Genomic DNA, 13,159 nt, shown 5'->3' on the forward strand with positions numbered 1-13,159 from the left:
TACTGTTGCTGCTGCTTGAGATGAGCACGCAGCCACTGATCACAGCGAAACATATGTTGCTGATTCATCAGGCTGTCATTTTTGCTGCGGCTCAGAGCTCAGACAGGGACAAACGGGAGGAATACATAAATAATAAATACTTGTTAAACTAAGGCTCCCTCTCGTAAGCTTGGGTGAAGGTTAGCGCTGGGTAAACATTGGGAACTCTCGCAATGTACGGTACTGCGTCGGAGTCACAACATTCCTGCATTCTCGATGGGTAACTCCCTGGGGAAGGTATGGATTACAGCTCTTTGGTAAGATCCAGACCGATGGGGCTTACCAACATCTGCTACTTTGCTTTGGAAGTGGATGTGCAGCACAGTGCCCAAGTATGCTCGGTTAGTTTGTGTAAAATCTTGGCACAAAACTGAACGGACAAAGTAACCGGAGATGTACTACAGAGTATGCCATTAATTTTCTGCAGAAAAACTGTAAGATGAAGACTTCAGGTATTTCTAGTTTAGGCAACAATTAGTATCCCTTTCACGGATGGGCATCGTTCTTATTAACATCTCACTCCAAAAACAAAGGTTGACATCTTGACGCCATGCGGAGGTCGACGTGCGCTTGGAAACCTTTACAAAAGAAGAGGTCGCACGGAGGACCAGGGACCTCTTGTCATCAGATCGCACACGCCTCTCTCTCGTGGCGTGCAATGTGTCACATCACCTGACACACGTTTTCGAACTTGTTCATTCTCCACAGATGGCTCTGATTAACGCATTCCATTGCCCGCGTCCCTCCATGCAAGCATGTGTACCATCGAACGGTACCCAACGGTGTCCTCACATCCCCAAGAATGACAACTGACGTGCGATGGGAAGTGCGAAGCCAAATGATCGCCTCCAAATGAAGATGTTACGAACTGCGATGATATGTTAGGCAAACAATTGTTACGGTTCTCCCACACGAGCACATGCGTGGCCAAGGGATGGAGTAGCTGAATAGGAAGGTTGTGACGCCGATCCCGTTGAGCGAAGACCAGCACCACTTTGTGGGAGTTTTCTTCAGGCCGTGCTGGGAATGGGATGCAAAAACCCCTCGGGGCGAGCGGTCTAACTAAAGATTAGACTAATTGCATAGAACGCGTGCTCACACGAACCTGTTTGATTTTTTGACGCACCGGGGGCGCACTCATAACGACTTGAAGCACTCATTAAGGGGCGAAAACCGTTAAGCATCGGGAATGTTGGTTTGCCTGGTACCCGCGGTACAGACAAACAGCGAAACCCGTTCCTAGGCAGTTCATCTTGCTTGCAGTTCAGAGATCAACCAACAGAAACGGACAAGATTAATTTAACGGAGTTCAAGTGTACTATCGTCCAGGTTGTTGCTTACAATTCTTAACATTCTATGGAGTGTTGTGATTGCACTTGCGGAATTGTTTTCATCTGCTGGAATTTCAGGTGATGTTGTACCGGGGGCACATCGTATATTTTTCACTACAAGTGCACAACAGCAATAGATTTTCTAAAAGAATATCATCAATCATCGTTTAGTGTGCAGTGAAGAGACACGTGTAACGATACATAGCTCAAGCAATCACAGTCACGAGATCAATGATCATACCGTCCAAAAGGAACACGATCATCACATTGCTTTGTTCAACAGAGGAAGAAGTTAGATTCGTTTATTTCTCATCGTAAACTTTCTTCCAGCAACCCCTTGACGTTTTCACCAGAATGTAAATGTTTTGTACCAGAGCCATAGACTCCATGAGAACAAAAACAGATACTCTAACAGTACCATGGATCACACATAAAAATAAAGATCTCTCGAAACTTCCAAGTGGAACCGGCATAGCGCGGCACATCGGCGCACGATGCGGCGCAAGCGAGAACATCTAAATGTCCGGCGCGTTCGGGGGTGTTGAAGTGCACTTGATTTCAAATTCAAATCGAGAGAAAAATAATTAAAACAATACGTCCGGAGCGCTCCCGCTACACTCAACGCGTCGGGTTACACAGCCGTGGTTTTCACATGTTCCAAGCCGCCGTCTGGCCGTGCCACAGCGTGTTTCATGAGCTGCCGTGATGATGGCTAATAGTGTGTATGAGGGCAGGACCGAAGAGAGGCTCAAACATTAAACCCAGTTAGCGGAAGATGTTCGGAAGCCTGGCCTGTGGAGCAGCGAACGTTACAGAATGGTTTGACACAGTCGTGCCCTGGCTGGTGGTCATTAAAGCTATGAACGACCGGCATACAGTTGCGCTTCCAATACGCTTGCAGCGTGCGCGAGAGCCCGGCAGCTTGGCGCACACTTATGAATTAAACATATTGCGCCGTTCACGAGCCCCCTGGAAGCTAGACGCCGGGTTATGGTGCAGTGCAAGAACCTTTGCTACTGACAGCAAAACTTTACACTGGAGGGATGGGGGAGGAAGAGATGGGACATGGTTCTTTGGTGTCGGTGACCCTTTCTTCATAGAGCCCGTGTAGAGACACGCGCGCTCTGCGCAACGTCTGTGCCAGTGAGTGACGAAAGCTGTTCCGAGAGACCGGGAAACCTTACTTAATCATATGTTTTCCCTGGAAGTTGTACAACCCAAACCGTGGCTTTTGCACACTGGAATCGACCGGGACTGTAGGTAGCAAAAACAAACAAGCAAAACCTGCACGCAGAAAGGTTAGAAGCAGAATGTATAGCGGGGCACAAACACAGCAGCAAAACTCCTTCCATGCTAAATTTCACTTTCGTTCGCACAACAGTGCCTTTGCTACTAATCTGTGGGGAAATCGTCATTCGAGGCGTATGTGTATGCACTACCAATTCCAGGCAAAATAGGAAGAGACAAGTTGCTGCTCGTTAAAAAGTGATTACGATGGCCATGGCCGTCGAACGAATTCCATTTCGGAACCTTTTTGCTTTTCCTACAATATCTAACATCATTGCTATCGTTTTTTTTTGTATTCACTTCCTCAATTCGCGAACATTAGCGACTACTAGCGACCTCGCCAAATCGTTTTGATCAAAGACGCCCTCCGCGAATGATAGACACAGCGGGCGTGTCGTTTGGCGTGGTTCATTCACATCTGTGAAATTTATCATCTCAAACAACGCATGACAAAAAAAAAGATCTCCACTTCATTCGATCATACGCCATCAAACGAAAACGTAGTGAGTGGTGTAAGATATTCGGCAAGACATATGAGATAATAATGAGTAGCAGGAAAATGAGAGAAACACAAAACCGTAGGTCACCACCTTTGCCTGACCCGGGAGCAGTTATCTAATGCCATCGGTGCAGATACGGTATGAATAAATGGTGATAGTTATAAACAGTTTAGGGAATGTGTTTTTGGGGCGGATGGATTTCACCTTTTGCTTGCCAATACTGCACAGAGTCTGAAGTGGTTGAGCGATGTGAGAGATTGATAGGACTCACTCAAATGTGTGCTTTACAAATTGTTTGAACTTTTTACTAGGAGATCATTCCAGACGACGTTATCCGACTTACTTTTTCATGAGATTCGTAAGTAAATCTAATGTTGGATCAGATGTTTTTTTTCTAGAAATTAGGAATTCCATGATGTCCATGTTCAGAAAGGTTAAAAACAAATAAAAAGAATCTTCCCACTAATCTAAATATAGAATGTCAGAAACAGATGTGGCCCATGAGCTTTGTTCTTTTGTGATATTTCCAAACACTTGAAAACGAATATGATTCGTCTGGAATAAAATAAAGATAACCTATTCTTTCTAGACCCGCTTCTCAAGTGAGTCATCAAGCACACACATGTGAAGGCAGGATTCTACCAGAGAGGCATACAAACCACGGTGTTAAGAATGTCTTCCAACATGTAAAACATTAAACGCCTTCTGTTAGGATACATTTTTGGGTGTCCCAAAAGCAAGCAGTGTCCAACCCGTCCGAGCCTGGTGACTGGAATGTTAATCAGAGAGCTGAAAGAGCCTTCCCGCGGAACACCAGGAAAATGGCATTTCGGCTGACCACGGAACTTTACTACCGCTTGCATCCAGAGCGTTGCTGACCCACGGTGTGACACTGTGTGTGTGTGTGTGCTGTTGGTTCTGTTTCCGCCGCCTTCGTTAATATTCATTGCACATTACTCATATTTCTCGACGCGCCAACCATCGGGGTAAAGACCACAACGGAGACCACGGGTGTCGTAACATAAATTTAGCGGTTACACCACAAACACACACACTCAATCGTTTGTCTCTGTATTGTGCAAATTGTGAGGCTCGTTGTATTGCTGGTCTGGAATAGGTACAGAAATATCCCGCCACGGGAAGTTCACAGCCAGCAAACGAGCAAAAGAAGAGACAGACACACACACACACACAGAATATAGCACACTCTTTCCAAACGCCGTTTGTGCAAACGATTCCGAAGCCGACCAGTCGGGACACCAGATCGCACCAGAATTACATCCAATAAGCCCCGCGGGCCAGCGGCAATGTTCTGCTTCTTCATGCTCCCTCGGCACGGAAATGGGGATAGCCACACATCGTCGCCTTTTCTGACCTAACAGCAGCAGACGCCAGACTGTGGTGTGTGTGTTCAAAGTCAACAATCCATTCCAGACATGTCTCGGGCAGAGGAACCGCTGCAGAGCAAAAAGCACCACACGAACCGAAGGATTTACGGAAGTTTATGGGAGGTGGTTGGTTTTTCCGGGCGTTGAAAGTTTGCAAATATTTTCGCAGAGCGACGAAAAAAAGAGGAAAAAGAAGAAGACTGAGCAAATAGAGAGAATCTGTTGGTCATTGATCGGTGTAAATTGCTAGAACCAACACTCGCGGAGAAATCGGGAACAGGACACTCGTCGATGCATTGATGCATCGCGAAGCATCTTTACACTGGAGAAGCTTTCAAGTAGAAACGTTGCACACTCCACACCTGCAGGTGTCAACCGTTGTCGGCTAAAGGCTAGATGCCAGGTACGCTATCGAGTGGTCGTGTTTGACACGTTGTCGATGTGCACAGAAACGTTTGCAGAAATTGTTAATAACCATGCTCCGCTGCATAGCAAAGCGGCAGTCCGGTCATTCAATGCATTTTAATTTCTCCCATGAGCAGTAGGTAAAACGATGTTTGAAAAGGCAAAAAAAAAAACGGCCACATCTCTAACCGAACACAAACCATCGGCAAAGCATTGAGATAGCTGTCAAAATGGAATGACTAAAGCGCAACAAAAAGCTGTCTCCCATGAAGACGCACAGCAAACGCTATCTGTAACACGTTTGCTGCGCGCGAAATAGCTTACTGCCCCAAACTTCATACCAAACTAAATGAACGCGGTTTAAGGTTGCATCGTGTACCTTTTTTTTCGTTTCGGGGATCAGTGGTTTGACATTATAATTTCAAATTTCCTAAAACGGCACGGGAAATGGTTGACCGATCAAAGGCGAACGTAAAACTACATGCTTTAAAACCGCGCTGTGTAAATGATGGTACGCACTCGGCAAGAGGCTACAAAAATTCATGCAGAAAATGTATGGCGAGCAATACAAAAAAAAAGGGAAAAGAAAAGAGGAACAACTGTCATTAAAATTCAACGCCTTTGTCTTTCATTCAACTTTTTTGCGAAAGGTTTTGCTCTTTATGTACTAAAGCAGTCTGCAAACAGAGCGAATGCCGTTTGAGATCAACTTTCTGGATACACTTTTACTCTTCGCAGGCATGTAGTTTTGTGATGTTTAACGGGAAGTTATTGCCGATTTGGTACCGCCGACGGAGCAAAGCGAAATGTCTGATAACATGTTTTATTAGCAAACATTAAACGGGACATTTTTGGAGCTTCCTGTCGTATGACGCAGTTATAAAAATGACTAAAATAAATGCAGAGAGTGTACTATATCAAAACAACATTTGTTGTAAAATCTAACATCCACAACACCCTCAACCCGATCTTAACCGCCTAAAAACAAACCCAACACATACTACCCATTAAACGATCATATACAATGTTTCAGATCTCCCTTAGCTGAGCAAAAGGTTAAACATTCGTTTGTAAGCATTCATTAAGCAGCGACGTACATTGATTCCGAACGCCTCCGTGCGCACCGCCGCACCCCACCAACAAAAACCAACGCCTGGGTCAAACGCTTCCCAGCAAAGAGATCGTTCACCTACCAGAGATGAACCCCGTTTGTTGCTTTCCCCCTTTTTTGTACTCTAAACGTTTGTCCCTTCTCTGTCCCCGTGGGGACTCTTATTCTCGCAGCCGCTCCATTGCCCCATCACCCATAAAGAATGGCGAAAAGAAGGCTTTACGCGTTCTCGCAAAGCAGTCGCAAAGTCTTGTTGTTGGAGACCCAACGATCTGCCGGCATACACAGACACACAAAAAAGGCGGAAGAACACGAAAGAAAGCGATAATTAATATCACGAATTTAAACGTACAGTACGAATTCGGATCCGGGCAAATCAAGGGATTCCCGGGGGGCAGCGTGGTTTTTGCATCGACCCCGCAAAGGCAGAAAAAAGCTAATTTATGTGAGATCTCTGCCTACGGAGGCTTTGCAGCACCCGCGGGTTTTCGGCCCCGGGATTGGGGATAATTTCGGGAAGGAAATGGGTAAAAGAACTTCTCATGGTCAATAGCATGTTGGTTTTGCCGATGCTGCTGCGCTCTCCTCGCTGCTTTGCTTTCGTAACAAGGGTGTGTGTGTACACCAGCGTGGGGAGAAGAATAGTTTATTTATGGTTTGACAGCAGTTGGTTCTTTCATTTTTTGAAGCTGGATGGCAAAATCCGGAAGTACATAAATCGGTAAAAAAAATCTACTCCCATGCCCCAAACACACTCGAGTTTGACCTCACAGCACTAGGCAAAAGGAGGAAGCGCACAGGTCGCAAACGAGCTTTAAACGAGCTTTTCACATGTCCGCAATTGCTAGAATGGACGTCATTTCCCACCGCGGGTTTTGAGTGGCGATCGAAGATTATGCGTCGAGGACGCCTACCGACCGAGGACTGTCATTTGTGGAAATTGATGTATGCATCTTTTATGTAAGCGAACGTCAGCACATAAAGCCATTGCCCTAAATTTCCTGCTGCTTATTATTATCGCACCGTTTGACAGGTTGTAAATATGGACGATGGTAGGAGGAAATGGATGTCCTAATTTTTCATTTTCACTGTGCCGCCCTGGGTGTGTAAATGAAGGTGCCTCCACTAATCGTGCGTTCGAACCGGAACAAGCTGTAATAGATTATTTATAATGCATAGATATGTTGGATATAATAGTTGTTACTCCCACTAGGCTTAATAGCCCCGTAAGCTCTGTTTGAATTAGATTATAACACATCCCCAACAGGATATAAGTTTAGGAATCTGATTTACTTTAATTAAATGACAAATAAAGTATTGAAGTTTGAGTATTGAGTATTGAAATTACATTAAATAATTTACACAAACTTGTAATTGCTTTCATTTTTGAACGGCGTAACTTCAAAAAGCCAATCTACATTTTGAAACTATCACTAATTGACAAGAGTGACCCATCGCATTCACCTCAATTAATACCGAGGGAAAACCCTCTTCCCTCCCTATACCTATTCACCCCGAACATTAGCATTCAATCAGTGAAACGTTTATAAACAAACAAATTTTCGAAATGACTCCATTCCCGGACGAAACCCAGTCCAAACGGTGTGACCATTTCTCACCGGCACGGGCTGACGCACCCCAGAAAACCCTAGCGCTCTCCCCCAATCATGCGAAACACGCTCCATTATCTGACACCGAAACCTTTAATGCACTAGAGGTACGCCGCCGCTACTACTCATCGTGCGTCTCTTCTTTTCGGGGTCCGTTTTGAAGCCGGAGCAAACTTTTCGGGCGGGGAAACTTTCCATTTCATCTGCTTTCGCTCTCGGGTGCGTTCCTACTGGTGGCTTAAAACTTCCCCCAAAATGCAGGCGCGATAAGAGAGTGCTGCTGCTGCTGCTGTTGCTGCGTCCAGTTGCTCGTCGCCCATATTTAACCAAAAAGGCGGTGACATCGGAACCGAACGAGCTGGTGAGCTGATAGTGGTGCGTTGTTTTGGGCCAAGCAAAAGCCATAAACTGTCTGCCTGGAACCGTCTTTAAATACGGCCTGGCAGCCGGTCTTGTTTAGTCGTAGGCGACAAGCGTAGAGCGACAAGATTTCTATTTCTTGCTGGAATATGCATCATGCTGTTGACCTACAATATGGGAGTTTTCTTCTGCCTGCCTGCTGACGGATAGGATGTGATGGGAGCAGACGAGCTATCTCCGGTCGTAGTATCATCGAATGTCCCCTCCGGGGCCAATGACCCAAGTTGCACAGATGCCTTTTTCCCGAAGTCGATGCACTGACGGCTTTGTTTGGTGCACACACACACATTCGGGCTGAGATTCGTGATGCGGCAATGAAAGTGGCCAAGCTGCATAGTTTTGCCATGGTTTTCGCGTTCTATCTGTCCCGTGTGCGTTAGGTGAATATGTTGCACCGACTAGTTGCAGAACCCCGGCAGCACACACCGCTCGCTACACAATCACGTTTCCGTACGCTTTGCTTCAATCCCCGCCCGTTCCCGCACAGCCCTCCGGCAAGAACCACGGCAAGAATGATTCCCAGGATGCCGATTATCGACATGAACTCCAAGATCACGATCTCTCGCAGTTCGCCCCGGATTGTGTACCGGAGCAGCATGACGAAACGCCGCACCCTGCCTCTCCGGTTGGAAGATGCGAGTTATCTCATCACGCAAAACGATTCCAACTGCGCATAGGAGGTTGCGGTGCATCGATCGGAGTGCAATGCTCTCTCTTTCTCTGGCTGGCTTGAGTCGCTTGGGCATCTGGTTGGAGGGCTTATCGCAAAAATATGGTTCAACTCACTCGCTGTACACTCCCGAGGGCGCACTTTGCTGACCGCCACAGAGTTCCTCCTTTCGTGATCCACAGCGCGCTCTTCTCTTCAACTTCTTCTGGCGACCACCGCCAGCACACCACCTAGAATATGCATCCGATCGTAAACCGCAGAAATAGCGCATCGAATGACAATTTATCGCTTTTGCTTTCTATAATCGGGCGGCAGGCAGGGAGATGAAGGGAAACACACTTTTACCGGACCGGACTTTGAGCGCGCGGGCGAGAATAAAGATCGTGCAACCGTGAGATCTGATTCGGAATGGGGGGGGGGGGAGAGATTCTTTTCAAATTGGAGGGGGAAATGTCTGCCACATTGTGTGAATGAGGGAGGTTTGGTAAGCTCTGCGGTAACAATAACATTTTAAGAATGGTGCACTATCAAAACGTGTGTCGAGAACGTGATTTAAAGACAGTTTTGCTTATTTCCCATAGAGGGCGCTTTTTAACAAATGAATATGGTCATTTCAATGTTTGAGGATCCTCTCACGAATCTTCATTGTATTCCATTTTAAATTAACACTACTAAAATCATCTGAAAACGTCTTTCGAGATTTCTTCATTCTTGAATTGGACAACACAGAGGTTTTACTAAGTTATCTACGCATCTAACGCCACCTGAGGGAAAACTTCTAGCGCTTCCTAAGAATACTATTAGCACTTAGAATTAAATACTCGAAAACAAGAAAAGCCATGGCATTTAAGTGACCAAGACATTAGAATGTGCAAGGATCTAGTAATTCCAGTTAAGCTCTGATATCATCCAACCACACCATCACCATCATTCTTTAATGTTTTTAAGCATCATAAGACAAGCTTAAGCTCTCGCCCATCAGCACAACCAGGTATCATAAAGCATTAACTACACTCAGTGACGCTTCATCACTTCTCCGCAGGGGTTTGAGGGAAGGAGATCTCCCCCAACGTGTACGCCCGTTTGTAATAATGCAAACGATTTTCCATTTTCATTACACGTCGTTTGCGAACCCGGCAGGACACTGGGAGGGAGCCTAGGTAGGGTAATAAAATAACCGCGCGCGCGAGCGCAAAATGATGATGCTCCGGGACGGGCGCGGTGGGCGCGCATAACTTACGCGCCCGCACGTTCAGCGATAGCGCGAATAATGTTATTACCTTATCGCGCATAATCATATCCACAGCCTTTCCAGTCGTACGAATGATATCCCTTGCAATCAGCCGCGGGTTAAGATAAAAGGGGACGATGGGTCGGCAGGCTGGACACGAACTGACAGCGTCAAATGAGGTGCTAAATAAATGGTGCAATGATGAGCGTTGGCCTTCGAGAAAGCGATTCGAGAAAGAATTTACCCACCGCCTCAGGTGTTGGCAGAGCAAAAGCGGAGCATCCGAGCATCCTGCGGGCAGTCCGAGTACTTCGAGTGTGCAAACCGGCAATATGTCTACATTATTGACCCGCTGTACCGCTGCTGGGGCCCGTGAGGAGCGTTCGTCGCTTCGGTATGATTGCGATCGATTAACCTCTGGCCATGATGCTCTGGCAAAGAACTTCGAGCGGGCTTCGATCGGAAGGGCTTTCTCACACCGCAAACGGCGACAGCGACGACGGGTGTAAGAATTTCTCACCTTGCCCGGCGTGCCGCTTTTGTTAGCAGGAATTGAGTAAAAAGCAATTTCGTATCGCATTATGTGCATCTCTTGCTGGGATGCTGAATGCAGCCGAACAATGCGTTCGAAGGGAGTGAGCGCGTTTCACCGCTGCGACAGTCCCTTGCCCTGGCCGGACCGACACTGTCGACGATCTGTTCCGGACACTTACCGTGGACAATGGTGGACAACCCTCGGATGATGACGCTGGACGACGATGGCGATGGGCGCGATTGTAAACGATGCACGGCCGATATCACGGTGGCGGCGGCCGGTGCGAACAGATCAGAGATTGGAGCGCGAAAGAGGTGTTGTGTGCCAAACTCAATTAAGCGTCACTTTTGTGTGCAGCATCATCACTGTGCGTCCACCGCAGTCTCCGTTTCCGACCGAGTTACGGGGAAACTCTGTGTCGTCAAAGTGGATTGAAATATTCCATGGATGTTTTTTGTCCCCTCTGTGTGAATGTGTTATTGTAAATCTTGGCATGATCCCACGATTTCAGAAGAATCAGTTCGATTATTGACTGTCTCTCTTTATCACACACCGTGCACAGCACACTTCAGACGACCGCGCTCCGATTTACAATTTGTCCCGCACATCCCCAAATTTGGAGCGTTGTTTTGTTGGGTGCAGATGCGCACCGATGCGCACAGCATGCAGTTCCGCGTCGGATCATAATCATCCGAGCTACGGTTTTACCCTCTCGTATGGTGGAGCAACTTTGTCCGAAAGTGGTGGTCCCGCGACTATAAACCACAATTAACAGTGAAGGTGAAGATCGGGCGATTTTTTTGGACGACGACCAAAAGACTACGAAGATGCTATTCAATCCCAGAGTTCATGGTCCAAGATCGTGTGTCTGGTGATGCTCCACTTTCCATGGTTAGGAGGAGTTGTCGTCTTCGACTCCCAACCATGGTGGATGATATACAAATATATGTTTTATGAACTTTTAATTTCCATTTCGATTTCCCGTCTCGATGCATCAATCGGTAAGCTGGTCCCGATCAGTGCGTTCGATGTGTGGGTTAACAGCAAGCGAACTTGTCCGCTTCACTTTATTACCAACATCCCCTGAAGTTGAAGATCTTCACTCAAACTCGAAAAAACGGTCGACTTTTTCCACTTCTTGTGCCCTTCTCGTGTGTTCTTCAAGTCGCATGCGAATGCTTGTCGATCCCTTAAACGATCGGACCTTCAGATGCTCCAAATTTTAAACCTCTTTTTATCTGTGTGTCTCGCCCTGCTCTGCCTTAGGTATCTGCCATCATCCCGTACACACACACACACCGACAGCAAACACGGAACTTGTCGATAAAACGACGCATTTGAAAATTCTCCTCCAAAACTTGCTGGCTGGCGCCTGGATTCATGTCGACGCCAAACGACGTCCAGCAGCAGCAGCGCTTTGCCGCCCGGAGAAACCAGACACACTTTTTATTGGTGTCGTAAAATGGGAGCGAAAAACATCACACTGCTTCTACTGGCGCGCGGGTGCACATTTCTGCTAAACGCGTCGCGCGCCTTTCGATTGTGGCAGGAGCGCACTGGGATCGCCCGGGGAAGGTTTTTTTTTGTGGGTTCAGTTTTGCATCACAAGCGCATCATCATGGCATGCATCAACATGCCACACTTCGGGCGTCTGCGGGTATGTGGCTGGGCGTGTTTGTAATTTATTCTGTAAGCTTTAATTTCCGTTCTCAGAAGCGCGCAACGGCTAAGATGCATTTCGTGTACATGGTCTGCCTGTTTTTACAGCTTCAAATGGAAATGTTTAGTGCTTCTCGTTAGAAAATACGCACATCAACCAATTTCAGTTTTGACTTCTATTAAAAAGGGATCAAGTTTTTTTTTTAAACAAACACACATGTAAGTGTGATGTTATGATCAAATTAATATTGTTTTCAGTATTTCTGGATCTTTCTTCTGAGTTAGTGTTAGATCCCATTTGAAGGTATTTGAGGTAAGCATTAGAAGAACAATGATTTTCAAGAATATGGCATGCCAAGAAATCCATTTGTTTATTTTGTTTAAAGTACCAACGATGTTTTGTACAACTATTTTAACTCCATCACAATCCCTTTCCTGCCGATGACTTCGTTAAAATTCTTTCCTAGCGTCACAACAACAAAAAAAGTGACGCTAGTAGCAAAGCGTTTCCCGTTGCATCGGTGAATTATGTGAATTATGCGCACACTTTATGAGAATGCCCATCGAGAGCTCGTTCTCGCCCATGGAGAGCCTCGTGCAAAAAGTGGCGTCAGTGGGACAACACATTTTCCGCATCGGAACACATTTCAGCCCGTTAGCTCGGAAAGAATGTCTGGCCTTCTGTTTATCGCCAGCGATCTTACCGGCGATAGGCGATGTGCCAGTGCAATGCGCGCCCGATAATGACGGGAGAGAAAGACACAGAGCGCCACATCACTTATGTCTCTTTATCATCCTCGAAGAGCTACCGTTTTTTTTATCTCCCCGGGCCATATCATGCGCTGCTGCGTGATTGCGAGCACCGTGAGCATGATCGCGAACATTAGGCGATGATTCATGATGCCGGGCGTTAACGGGACACAGAACTTTCTATCGTCTTTGTTAGCACTGTGAAACAGGCGACTGCACAGAC

At 46.6% G+C, this 13,159-nt stretch overlaps 1 protein-coding gene across 1 annotated transcript in view; it reads right to left on the bottom strand.

Moving 5' to 3' along the window:
- Positions 1 to 13,159, bottom strand: part of LOC120961609 (uncharacterized) — a 273,949-nt gene that overhangs the window by 105,677 nt on the left and 155,113 nt on the right. The window lies entirely within an intron of this gene.

This window comes from Anopheles coluzzii, chromosome 2 (genome assembly GCF_943734685.1).
Source record: "Anopheles coluzzii chromosome 2, AcolN3, whole genome shotgun sequence".
Classification (NCBI taxonomy): Eukaryota; Metazoa; Arthropoda; class Insecta; order Diptera; family Culicidae; genus Anopheles; species Anopheles coluzzii.